Here is a 13,265-nt window from a genome sequence, read left to right on the forward strand (position 1 = left end):
TTTGAAGGGTCTCCCCATTGAAATACATGGGAAATTTTTGTTGAAAAAAGTTGAATAAAATTAAAAATATAAATGTTATAAATGAGAAAAATACAAGCAGTCATGTCCAAAAGAAGAGCGATCTAACGGTGTTTGAATGGTTTTTCTAAGTTGAACGGTTTTGAAGGAGTAGGAGTACAAAAAACGTACGGAATAGATAATAATAAAATAGAATAATAAAGATTAGAAGAACAATACTGTGAATGCTTTTACAAGCATTCACACTAATAATAATAAAGATTAGAAGAACAATACTGTGAATGCTTTTACAAGCATTCACACTAATAATAATAATAATAAAGATTAGAAGAACAATACTGTGAATGCTTTTACAAGCATTCACACTAACTAGAAAGTGCATTTTCTGAAGAAACTGCAGTGTGAATGCTTGAATCTGAATGTATGCACTGAAATTAATTAATTGCTGAATTTAAGTCAGAAATTTTGAATAAGATAAAAAAACAGAATTTAACCTGAAAACAAAAGTGCTGAACTGCTAAAAGCTGATGGTTACACAGAAGAAGTTGGAAAAAAAGCTGAAAATGTTTTAATTGTAAATTAGAAAAACCTAAAAAATGAGAAAAGAAAATTTAGAGTCAGAAAACATCTGAATGAATATTAAAAGTTCATATTCTTTGAATCACTGAATGACTAAAATGTGATCCCTCCACTTGGATCCACACAGTTTAAAAAAACTTTAAATCTCTGAGCTTTGAAAGACACGTTGTTGGAAAGAGAACAACGATGGCCACGTTTTGAGGGTAAAATGATGGCTGTAGAGCAAACACTGTGGACACAGCAGCAGTTGAAAGAGAAGTGTTTAAGATGAATCTTGGCACAGTGAGAGACAGAGCTCGTTAGGCAGGCAGGTGTGAGCCTGGTTGCTATAGTGACTGCACCCAATGGCTCCATACACACGCACACAGACATGCACCTCACTTTTGCTGCTTAAAATGAACTGAAAAGTCAGCCCCAAACAAATCCTTCCCAAATGAAAAGTACACATCGTATTGACAAAATTCTTTCACCGTGAGCGACAGCAATGTCTAGTCTACTGAATTCTCAGTTTTCATGCCTGTGGAGTTTATTATATGGATGTGGTGACAGTGGAAAGACAGCCTGTACTTCAGATTTTTAGACAAGCTTTCTGAGCAATTTTAACATTGGATTCTATGGAAGAGTTGGAGGGAGGAGGCTGTGCATTGGTGACATTTATGAAAGAACCATAACACCTAGTACAATAATAAACACATTGGTTGAAAGACGACAGCGATGGCTACGTTTTGAGGGTAAAATCATACCTGTAGAGCAAACGCTGCGGACACAGCAGCAGTTTTAAAAAAAGATTTTAAGATTAATTTTTTTGCTCCTCTCACTCTAGCAGTTGAGCTGTGTCACTCTAGCCCCAACATTCCGTCCCATACACACCCATTATAAACTCTGAAACAGGTGAAAAAATATCATGAAACTTAAACTGGAACTGAAGAAAAAGTATAATAGATATTGAAAAGATAAATACAAGTTGAATAGTTGAATGTCTTGTCTTCGTTTTAAAGTTTGAATGGTGGCTCTATGTCAATGTATGTGGAAGTAGATACAGTTTGAAGAGGAGTAAGTTGAAGGAGAATTTGAAGAATTTGAAATACATGGGAAATTTTTGTTGGAAAAAGTTGAATAATTTAAAAAATATAAATGTTATAAATGAGAAAAATACAAGCAGTCATGTCCAAAAGAAGAGGAATCTAACGGTGTTTGAATGGTTTTTCTAAGTTGAACGGTTTTGAAGGAGATAGAGTACAAAAAACGTACGGAACATATAAAATAGAATAAAGATTACAACAACAATACTGTGAATGCTTTTACAAGCATTCACACTAATAATAAAGATTAGAAGAACAATACTGTGAATGCTTTTACAAGCATTCACACTAATAAAGATTAGAAGAACAATACTGTGAATGCTTTTACAAGCATTCACACTAATAAAGATGAGTATAAGTCACTTGGCCTCTATATATGGCCTTTGCCTAGGAGGACACAAGCAATCGTAGCTATATTTAGCAATACAGCTCCTTCAACACCTCTTAGATCTGATATAAAGGGTGGGAGTAGACATAAGTAACTTAGATATACCATTGAAGAAGAGAGAAACTACATGCCTCAGCAACAAAACTTATGAAAAAACTGCCTGGCCAGTGCAGTAAACAAACACCAGCTCAATTCTTAACAGCATAAAATTCTATCAAAGTGAGCACACAGATGTTGCAATCACTGGTTATTATAGATATAGGTAATTAGAGCAGGTCCACATGAGTTCATGTATTTATTACTTTTAGGCTGAAGTACTAAAAGTAATTATTATCAGAATGGCATAAAAGCCTTCAGTTGATCCAAAATGCTTGATTCGCCCATACTGGCTTCTTTTCATTTGTTCCTTGTTAAATCCAGAATCAAATCAATCAAATAAAATCCTTCTTATTACACAAAGAGCTTGAATAATCAGGCTACATCTTAACTTAAAGACCTCATAGTACCGTATCACCCCAGCTGGTTTACTTGTGGTTCCCAGGGTATTTAAAAGTAGAATGGAAGGCAAAGCGTTGACCTTCCATGTCTGTCTTCTGTCAGACCAGCACCCATTTTGGATTTGTGAGACAGACACCCTCTCTACTTTTAAGATGAGGCTTAAAACTTTCCTTTTTGACAAAGCATCTAATTAGGGCGGGATCCGGTGACCCTGAATCCTCTCTTAGTTACACTCCAATAGGCTTAGGCTGGTGGGGGATTCCCATGATGCTTCTTCACTTACCTTTTTTCACTTTTGTTTATACACCACTCTGCATTTAATCATTAGTAATTATTAATCTATGGCTTTCTTTCACATTCTTTGTTCTGGTAGGTCATCTACTAATCGCAAGGTTGGTGGTTAGATTGCTGACTGCGTGCAAGATACTAACCTCAAGTTGCTCTCTGATGTATCTAGATTGTGTGTGAATATTAGAAAGAAAGCACTTACATAGAAAAAAAGGCTTGTATGAATGGGTGTGAAGCACTACCTTTGAGTGCTCAGGTAGGGTAGAAAAGTGCTATGTAAGAACCAGTCCATTTACCTTTTACCATGGATGTTATTACAGGTGATCTGAAGTGTGCACATGATGTTTTCTGATATGGAAAGGTTCATAACTGTTGCCCTGGTAACACTCAGTTACACTCATTTTATCCTCAGAGGAGAAATTGAGTGGGGCCCATCAGCTGTTTTCCCGATTTCAACATCCAGTTTTCAGGACTATACTGGTCTGGCCAGTGTATTTCCAGACCTGGATCTTCTCTTCCATCTAAAGCTAAATGAATTGCAGAAGCCACATCATTAACAGAAAATCTCAACATTAGCTCCTCACATTCATTGTTGTATTCAACAGTTTATATGGTCAAACTACTTTAATACTGCTCTGAGTGAAAACTAGAGTTTGTTCTCTACACCAAGAGATCTTGTTCCTTTCTTAAGATTACACATATTTGTATGCAAGAAATGCAGATAGCATTCTGTTTGTTGCTGTTGCTCGTCAGCAACACATGAAATGCTTGAGTAATGGCATTTGCATGTACCCAGAGGTGATATGGTTAAACGTCTGATACTTTATTATACACTATTTTTAAGGCATTGTGTCATCTCAACAAGAAATCATTAAGAAGCGTGGCAGATTCAGATTAGGAATGCCACTTTTGTTCACCTCTACACTCATTTTTAAAAATTCTTCTGCACTTCTCTCTGTTACAACAATGCTAGTCTCACTATTTGGCTTTTACAAATTGGCAACCTTCAGTTAGTGATAAGTTAACAGTTCCGCGTGCCTCTTCATCAACTTTCTCAACACAGCCTTGCCCTGTCCGACACCAATGTGCTTCCCTTTGAGACACTTGACACTGGCCCTTTGTATCATATTTCTGGTCCATTGCTTCATTATTACTCTCTCTCTCTCATCCACAACATTTCTTATTATCACAATTAAACTTGATAAGTTGTCTAAATCACCAATGTGATCATCAGCTTAAATAGACCAACTGTAATACCTGAGATATCTATCTCCATTCATGCAGACAGCGTGGCCTTGATCAACATAACGATCTGAGGCAGAAGCAAACGCCTTCTTTGTCATCATCTAATGTGACTACATTTAGAAATTTGACTCATTTCAGTCTTCTATTCCAGTTTCAACCTGCTCTTCAGAACTTTCAGTGTTGCGACCCCATTTCCCAAACCCATCTCTTCCTGTGAATTAAAATGTGCAATATAAAGGTTATCACAGTGGCATCAATTTCATCTAAATTAGAAACTGGTTCCTCCCATCTACCTTTAATTCTCAGCTGTCACTACTTATTACAAGCTTTCAGCACTAAATTCATCTTTCTTGCTGTCTAGTGTTGACTTATTATTTCTTCCCGCGACATAATTAAACTTCATATGAAATACCTTCACAACCACCTGCCACATATGCGTAAATTCATTCTGCTGTCTTTGGGGATCTGACACTTTTATGGCACTGCTGACCTTGATGAAACCTTCCCCAAACCATTATCAATAAATCATTTGTCAGTCACATTTGGGATTGGCATCCTTGGTAGTGAACTGGTAGAATTTTTTAAAAACATCATGTCCAGGTTTCATTGCTTAACTGTGTAGCGCCAAGGGTGTCATATTTGATGATAAGTATTTTTGAGACCTCTACATAATCATTTTGGGGTTTTTTTCCTGAAAATCCTGATGTATACAGACATAAGCAGTGCAACTGTGAGCACAAAAATGCAGTAAGTAAGCAAAAATGATACTAAATAATTTTTTTTTTATTTTGTCAGAAGGTTCAATAAAGACTTCAGTTTCAAAAACTTTCATGGTCCAGATTCTGCAGTGTAAATGCTAGACATAATGTCTCGTAGTCATGCATCTATATGTACAAGCTTAGAAATTCTCAAGAGTGATCAGGAACTGCTCACTAACAATTCATAATTCCTAAAGGGCTCCACATGTAAAACTATTACGGTTTTCTTGCCCCCAAATAAACTTTGTTAGAGCCTGTCTTGGATCTTTTGGATGGTAAAAAACATTACCTTCATTACGGTGTTGATTTTCACTGCCTGTCACTTGCATAAGAGTAATGTGATTCAACTGCACTAATCACCACCATGATGACTGTATGAATCAGCTTAAATTACCCTGCTTCTCATTTTGCATGGTTTTCTTACTGCTGAGGCAGACGAGTATGTATAAATGTCTTGTTGTGAAGACATGTGAAGACATTTTTTTTGTCATAACAGAATCTCAGGGGTACAAAGATACAGCAGACAAATCATCCATCTGATCTTAATCCCACCATTTAGAAAAAAGAAAGAAAATGAATAAAGTGAGACATATAAAGGCAACTGACACGTTCAAACACAGTTTTCAGTGTTCATCTTCCTTTCCATCCAGCTGCCTTTCAATTAAAAGAAAGTCATTCGAGTTTCTGGCAACTCTATTGCTCGTCCTTACTTAAATTTCATTTGGCAATCATCCACAGAGCTTTGAGTTGCAGGAAGTAGTGAGATTGAAAGATACTGGTGATACACTCAGGACTGTGATTTAATAAAAGTGTATATGTATGTATGTGTCACGCCCGGTGTGGCAGGCGTGTGGAGATTGTAGAGAGGACCCAAAAGGCGGCAGCTCTGGTGCAGGTGAGTCTTTATTTACACACGTGGGTACAAACAACAACGACAGGTGAACAAGAACTGAAAAACCTAAACTGGGAAGAGCTAACAAACAAACCTGAAACCTTGGGTCGAGAAACGGAGATGCGGGGGGAAAACACGAGAACACGGAGGGGAGCAACACAGACGAACCAGCAACTAACAGAGGCAGACACGAGGTTTAAATACACAGAAGGATAACGAGGGAATGAGACACAAAAGGAGGGCACAGCTGGGAGTAATCAGACCTGACGAGACAGGGGAAAAGTAAACTGAACACACTAAGATAAGACAGAGACCTTTAAAGTAAAACAGGAAACACATACACGTAATGACACAGACTAAACACAGGGATACACGGGTAGAAAAGAATGAACACTAACCGAGGAAGAACAGAACCAAAATTACAATAATAGAAAACACAAAACGCTGGGTCAAAAGGACCCAGGATCATGACAGTATGTAAGTGTGGGGAGGAAGTGTATGCAGTGACTCTTTCAAATGGCAGCGAACACTAAATAGTCACCTGCTTTTAGTTCCTTTTTCAAAGCCCCAGACTATGCTTATTATAAATAAATAAATAAAAATAAAATAAAAAAACGACCAGCAGGCAAAGTAATTTCAGTGAGAACTGTAATTATACTCATCATCCAGTGTATCTTCATAATTTGTATTCCTTATCAGCTGATGTGACAAGAATAAAAACATGATATTTATTCAGATGATACTCAAACTACCAACTCTATCTTTGTCAGGTGGAGAGGATGTATGTACACGGTTGTAAAATATGTAGAGCTCAGCAAAGTCAGCTGGTTTTATGATGACTACAGATGTTTGCAATTAAATTCACATCAATCCATCCAATATTATACTTTATATTTATATAGTCTTCACTAAATTTAGTAGCTAAGGAAGGAAAGCATGAGCTCTACCACAAGTAGACATTGTAAAATTACTAAATGTTGCTAAAAAGACGGATAACTTTAGGCACCAAATAAATAAATGATAGAATAATGTTATTAGGGGGACTTCCGGTGAGCGCTCCAAGACGACGGATTAACTTTTTGACCGCTCCTGATCATAAGTGAGGAAAACTCCACAAACTTGATACAATAGACGTATTCATACTGACGATGATATACAATGCGTGGAGGCAGATGTAAAAAGACACAGGGGGGCTCCAAAAGTTACGGAGAGGCAAAAGACACCTTACAGGACGACGACAACGAAGCTAGCATGAAGAGGAACACGGAGCAAAACGAGGAAAACGAGCTAACAATGGCTAAAGCAATAGAAAATTTGAGCGATAATATCCGAGAGATGAGGAAAAAAATCAAAGAAGATCTGAATAACCTAAAGGCCGAGATGAACCAGAAGCTACAAGATGCCATCGTGGATATCCGTAACCACGCCACAAGGTTAACTGAAGCAGAACAACGTGTGAACAAACTTGAGACAGTGAATGCGGACCTGAGAGATGCGCTAATTCATTATCTGGACCAGAGGAAACTCTCCAGACCAAAGTCACGGACCTGGAAGGAAGATCGCGTCGCAACAATCTCCGTATATATGGAATCAAAGAAGGTGCTGAGGGGATGATATGATGGCATTCATTAACCGCTTCATAAAGAAAGAACTTGCCCTTCCCGAAGATGAGGATTTGCAGATTCAGCGTGCTCACCGATCACTGGGGCCAAAGCCGCAAGACACAGCGATTGCAAGGTCTACTCTGGTTAATTTTCAGAGGTACGACATAAAAGACAAAATTCTGAGAGCAGCTTGGGCTAAGAAAATTTCTTATGAGGGCAAAACTATCACATTTACACACGACTTACCGACTGAGATTAACAACAAGCTCAAAGAATACAAGGACATTAAGAAGAACAAAAAATATGTTTCCAGACACCATACCCAGCTAAAATGAGAATTCATTGGGCGAGTGGTCCACGCCTGTACAAGAGTGCATCAGAAGCGGCAGAGGATATGAAGAAGCGGGGTTACGCTGTGGAGATGCCACGCTGTGGGGACGTCAACTGGGAACAAGTTCTCACCCGAAGCGCACACTGGGAGAAAACGGATAGCTCACACTCCGAACGTGTCTTTGGAAGGCTTCGTGGATTTCTCAGACAACAAGTATAAACTATCTTATGTTAAGCCTCACTCGACTAAGTGGCCAAAATGCCCGTTTTTGCTCTGTAAGTACTGTTTGCTAATCTCAGTTTATTATAATAGAGGAAGAGGTGTTTAATCTCTCTATTACACTTTATTTAAGATTTATAAGGAAATGCCTCTACCACATGCTGGCATTGAACGCATTGCTCCCGTAAAGTATTTACTTTTTACTTTATACCAGTTTTTTGTGTTAGACCTGTGTCATGTAAAACAGACTATGTTGATCAGGACTGAGAGAGATGCTTAAAATGTTCAGAAAAGAGAGAAAGCTGCTGGATGCAGCGATGGAGCTCATACATATGGTAGGATTTTTTCTCCAATATTGTGAGAATGGACACTACAGAATGACAGGGCAATGTAAAGCCCCAGGAGTGGAAGTCAGGGTAACATATGTTCAGTTTCTGTGGTTATTTTGTTCTTATAGTTCTAAATATAGTTCTAACTTCAGAGCGTCGACATAAGTGGTTGGAAATACCGGTATGAGTAACTGTGACTTTAGAGCAGCTGCATGGAATGTAAATGGACTTAACAACCCTGTTAAGAGGAGTAGAGTTATGTCTAAGATAAAGCGGGAAAAAATAACAGATTATGTTTCTCCAAGAAACTCATTTATCTCAAGCAGAGCATGAGAAATTAAAGCAGTTTGGATTCACAAATACATTTTACAGCTCTTTTAAAACAGGTAACAAAAGAGGAGTTGTGGTATTGATACACAACTCCCTACATTTTGAACTTACCAAACAAGTAAAGGATAATGAAGGCAGATATGTGTTAATTCAAGGTAAAATAGAGGGCAAAATGGTAACTCTTCTCTCAGTCTACTTACCACCAAATTATGATTTGAAATTTCTTAAGAAAATCCTTGAATTGATCTCCTCGGAATCTCAGGGTGTGTTAGTATGTGCAGGGGACTTTAATACAATCATGCATAAGGATGATACCTCTAATAATAAGAGGATAGTGACTTCACAGAGTAAACTGCTAAGAAAGGGCCTGGATGACTTGGGTTTATTGGATATTTGGCAAGAAATGCATCCAAAGCATAGAGATTTTACTTACCCCCCCATGCAGCATATTCAAGCATAGACCCTTTCTTTGTCTTTAGAAATGATAGACATAGGGTAAAAAGTTGTGACATAGGCACTAGGAATATGTCAGACCATTCACCAATTTATCTAACAATTAACCTAGAGACTAGACCAAAAAACTATATGGAGACTAAATACAGGCCTGCTTAACAATAAGAGTATTATAAAAGAGATAAAAGCCGAAATAAAACATTTTCTACAAATAAATGATAATGGACAGGTAAATCCTAATATTTTATGGGACACCTTAAAGGCAGTTGTTAGGGGCAAATTTATATCATTTATATAAGTGCAGCTATGAAGAAAGCTAAAGAGAATAAGCTAAATGGACTTGAAAACACACTAAAAGACTTAGAAAGCAGACACAAAAAGACTCAATCTGACCAGACCTTGAAACAAATTCAGAAAATTAAAAAACAAATTCTTGATATATATCAGGAAGAAGAAGAAAAAAATACAAATTTTTGAGAGAATCATAATATGAAACTGAGCCAAGGGCAACAAAATTACTTGCTAGAAAAATTCGTAAAAAGCAAATGATGCAATCTATATGCTCAGTCCTTGATCCCCAAACTGGGAAATTACAAAGTGACCTGGAGGGAATTGACTTGGCATTCCAAACCTATTGCAAAATGTTATACACACAACCTGCACAAGCCAATACAGAAGATATAAAAATGTTTCTTAACTCATTAGATTTGCCATCAATTGGAGAGTGTCAAAATGAATGCCTAACCTAACAGATTCAGAAAAAAGAATTGGAAATGGCCTTAAAGAAACTAAAAAATAACGAAACACCAGGTACAGATGGCCTCCCGGCTGAGTGGTATAAAGCATTTGAGGTGGAGGTGCTCCCAGTTTTGTTAAGGTCATTGAACTGGACATTAGAGAATATGTCCACCCCCCCACACTGAAAAAAAATTGGAGTGACATTTACTTAAAAAAAGCTAGGCAACTTTTTCCACACAGAAAGTGCTTGTAATCTTTACTCGGGCTATTTCTAAGTAATATTTACTTACTAGAACCATCTATTTTTTATGTGAAATACACAAGTAAATTGCACTGGCAATACTCATCTATAGATTGTAACTTTTACTCAGAATACCATTGCATCCAATTACAAAACCCAAGTGAACATTGCTGATATTTCTTTGTGTTTCTTACTCATCTTTTCTTTGTTATATTCTATGTAATTATTAAGTAATATTTATTATGAATGTACTAGTTAATATTAATCGAATTGAATAAATATTTTTATTATTCTATTAAATAATAAATCAATATTCCAAAACAAATATTTGCAGCTTAAGGGACACTTTTATTTCACAGTTGAAATGGCACAGATATATTTAAAATATCTACATAACATTATAACCACAAAAAACATGGCCATAGAACTTCTTGCTCGCAAATTTCAAAACAGAGCATATACACATATACAAAAAAAACAACAACATGCTATTCAAAAACTCAGTGTGCACTGTCCCTTCTTCTATTCAACTTTCAGAACACATACATCAACTCTGTCCATTAACAGTTGCAATCACTGCAATCACTTGCAGACATTCTCAGAACGTTCAGGACAGAAAGAACTCGTATAAAACTGAGCAACACTTGAAATTACTGTCAGAAAACAGATAAAATGCAAACAAATTAATTGTGCTGGACAAAAGCACAAATAACACTGGAACACTCACGCTAAAAGTTTCTTGTGGAGAGACTGGACCTTTGGTGACATTTTAAGGATGTCAAGCTCAAGAAACAGCTTCTGAAATACCTCAAACGTATATTTCAGTTTCAGTGGGTAACTTAAGTTGACAGCATAGATGACACCCATGAGCAGGAGGCAAGCGTTTGTCACACTTCCGCAGTCCTCCAGAATTTCTGTCCCCTCAATGATGACCGACACCTTCACAGGATCTTGGTTTTCCTGTGCCACATTGGGATGGGTTACGATGATCTTCATCACGTGATTACTGCAGTCCTCTTTCAATGCTTCTTGGCTGACGTCCTGTGAAAACAAACAAACCACAATTAGAAATAACTAGAATAGATTCCAAGTAAAAGAAAAGGTTAAGAGAAAAAAATTTAAAAATAAAAAAGAGGTATACTCAATTTAGTATACTCAAATCAAACAATATTCATATGGCACTTTTCATACGTAAAGTTACAGAACGTGCTTCACAGAGGCTGACCCTGAGACAAAGAAAATCACTTTTGGGGGCCATCCAGCCTGGAGCTGTCCATGGGACGGCACGCGTGTTGGTAGACCAGAACCATTAAATCATTAAAATAGGTTATAAAGGTATAATCAAATTAAATACTCTTTTGCTCATAAAATACAGTTAATAAGTGATAGTTAAATAGTCAGAAAAAAATCAGACAAAAGGCAAGTTAAAGTTTAAGGCAGATAAGATGAAGATTAAATATGATTTAAAAAATAAAGGGTAAGAGCATAAAGATTTAAGAAATTAGCTAAAAGCCTGATTAAAAATATTAATCTTGAGTCTTTTTTAAAAAACATCACGAGTGTAGAGAATCTTTGACCTTCAATATATCATCACAAGTGAAGACCAGATTATAAGGTTAGACAATAATTTTAATACAGTCATTATGATCATCAGATACCTGATGGTCTTTGATCAGCTCCTCTCCACTCTCTCCAAGATACTCAACTAAGCAACGAATGATAATGTCCCTTCTGCCATCGACATGATGCTATTAAACACAAAAAGAAAATTTATTGCAGAAAATACACAACATAACATAACATATGTAACATACATACATAACAGCACATACAGATGTAAACAGAAAGTTACCCATGGAGAATGTAAGCCTGCAGCTACATTCTAACGTTGTGAAGTGTGCAACTTAACATGAATTTCTCAACAATGTGTGTTAAGACAAGAGTCCAGTGCATGTCATAATCTGTGGGTCCAGAAACTGTCTCTGCCCAGTGAGGAAAGTTTTCTGCCTCATCACTGGACATGCAAATGAATTTTTCGCAACATATCAGTACCTCCTATCACAATATTAACCAGTCAAGGACAGGAATTCCCACACACAAGAGTAATATTTTGGGAAATAATTGTATTGGAGTCTATGGGCAGCAGGAAGGGATCTCGCTGCACTCAGAGGGTCACTTTGAAAATTCTGTAAATTTCTCTGCTTTTGAGCGCATATTAAGGGAGAGATGACAGGTTTGTATACACTTGTAGAGACAATCATGTGCATAAATTGTTAATTGTGGCCACAGTGTCAGGATCAGGAGAACAGTTTCAGCCAACACAGACACTGATCAGATTAAAGGACAAGTTCAGTATTTTACACTTAAAGCCCTGTTTTCAGTTTATGATGAAATCGAACGATTTTGATTGAAATTTGGACACATGCTGCTGGCCCGAGCTTTTTTGGTTTCTGTGGTAGCACACCCCCACCTCCACAATGGCTGCATAGGTGCACTGGAACAATCCTTCCTAAAACGCATAAAACTGTCGTTTACAAAGACGTGAAACTCACCGAGTGGTCAGGAGTGTTCACTGATATGTTCACACAAAAATCGCTGCAAAAGACACTTTCCAACTGGTCTTTATAGTAGTTTTTGTCCAACTCCATTGACTTGTATTAGATGTGCTGTGATGTACGGTATTAGTCCGCCGCTATTCTATTCTATTATTCAAGCTCTTGGTGAAAGAATGTACAGATGTGAGGCGTTTGAAAAAAATAGGTCCACAGTTTTACAACAAATGGTAAAACACCTGTTGGAAAGCATTTTTGCAGCGATTTGTGAGTGAACATATCAGTGAACACCCCTGACCACTCGGTGAGTTTCACGTCTTTGTATGAAGCCATTGTGGAGGTGGGGGTGTGCTACCACAGAAACCAAAAAAGCTCGTGCCAGCAGCATGTGTCCAAATTTCAATCAAAATCGTTCGATTTCATCATAAACAATCTGAAAACAAAGCTTTAAGTGTAAAATAACAAACTTGTCCTTTAAATAAGAGTGATACATTCTCAGTGTGTATGACCTCATCTTTTCCATTAGATTATGTAATTAAAATAATTTAAAATTTTACCTTATTCAGTGAGTCCAACATTGGTTTTATTTTGGTCCCTGCAGTCCCGCCCTTCCTTCGAAATATCTCCAGGAGTTTGGTGGTGTACCCGTCCATTCTGGACAAAAACGTTCGCTCCAGATGAATTGTGGTTATTCGCTTAAATGGTAAATGGCCACTTTTA

General features: G+C 37.2%; 1 protein-coding gene across 5 annotated transcripts in view; it reads left to right on the forward strand.

The window, feature by feature from the left end:
• Positions 1–13,265, forward strand: part of LOC100712465 (copine-9) — a 223,350-nt gene that overhangs the window by 72,712 nt on the left and 137,373 nt on the right. The gene's annotated exons all lie outside the window — the stretch shown is intronic.

Source organism: Oreochromis niloticus, linkage group LG5 (genome assembly GCF_001858045.2).
Source record: "Oreochromis niloticus isolate F11D_XX linkage group LG5, O_niloticus_UMD_NMBU, whole genome shotgun sequence".
NCBI classification, from domain to species: Eukaryota; Metazoa; Chordata; class Actinopteri; order Cichliformes; family Cichlidae; genus Oreochromis; species Oreochromis niloticus.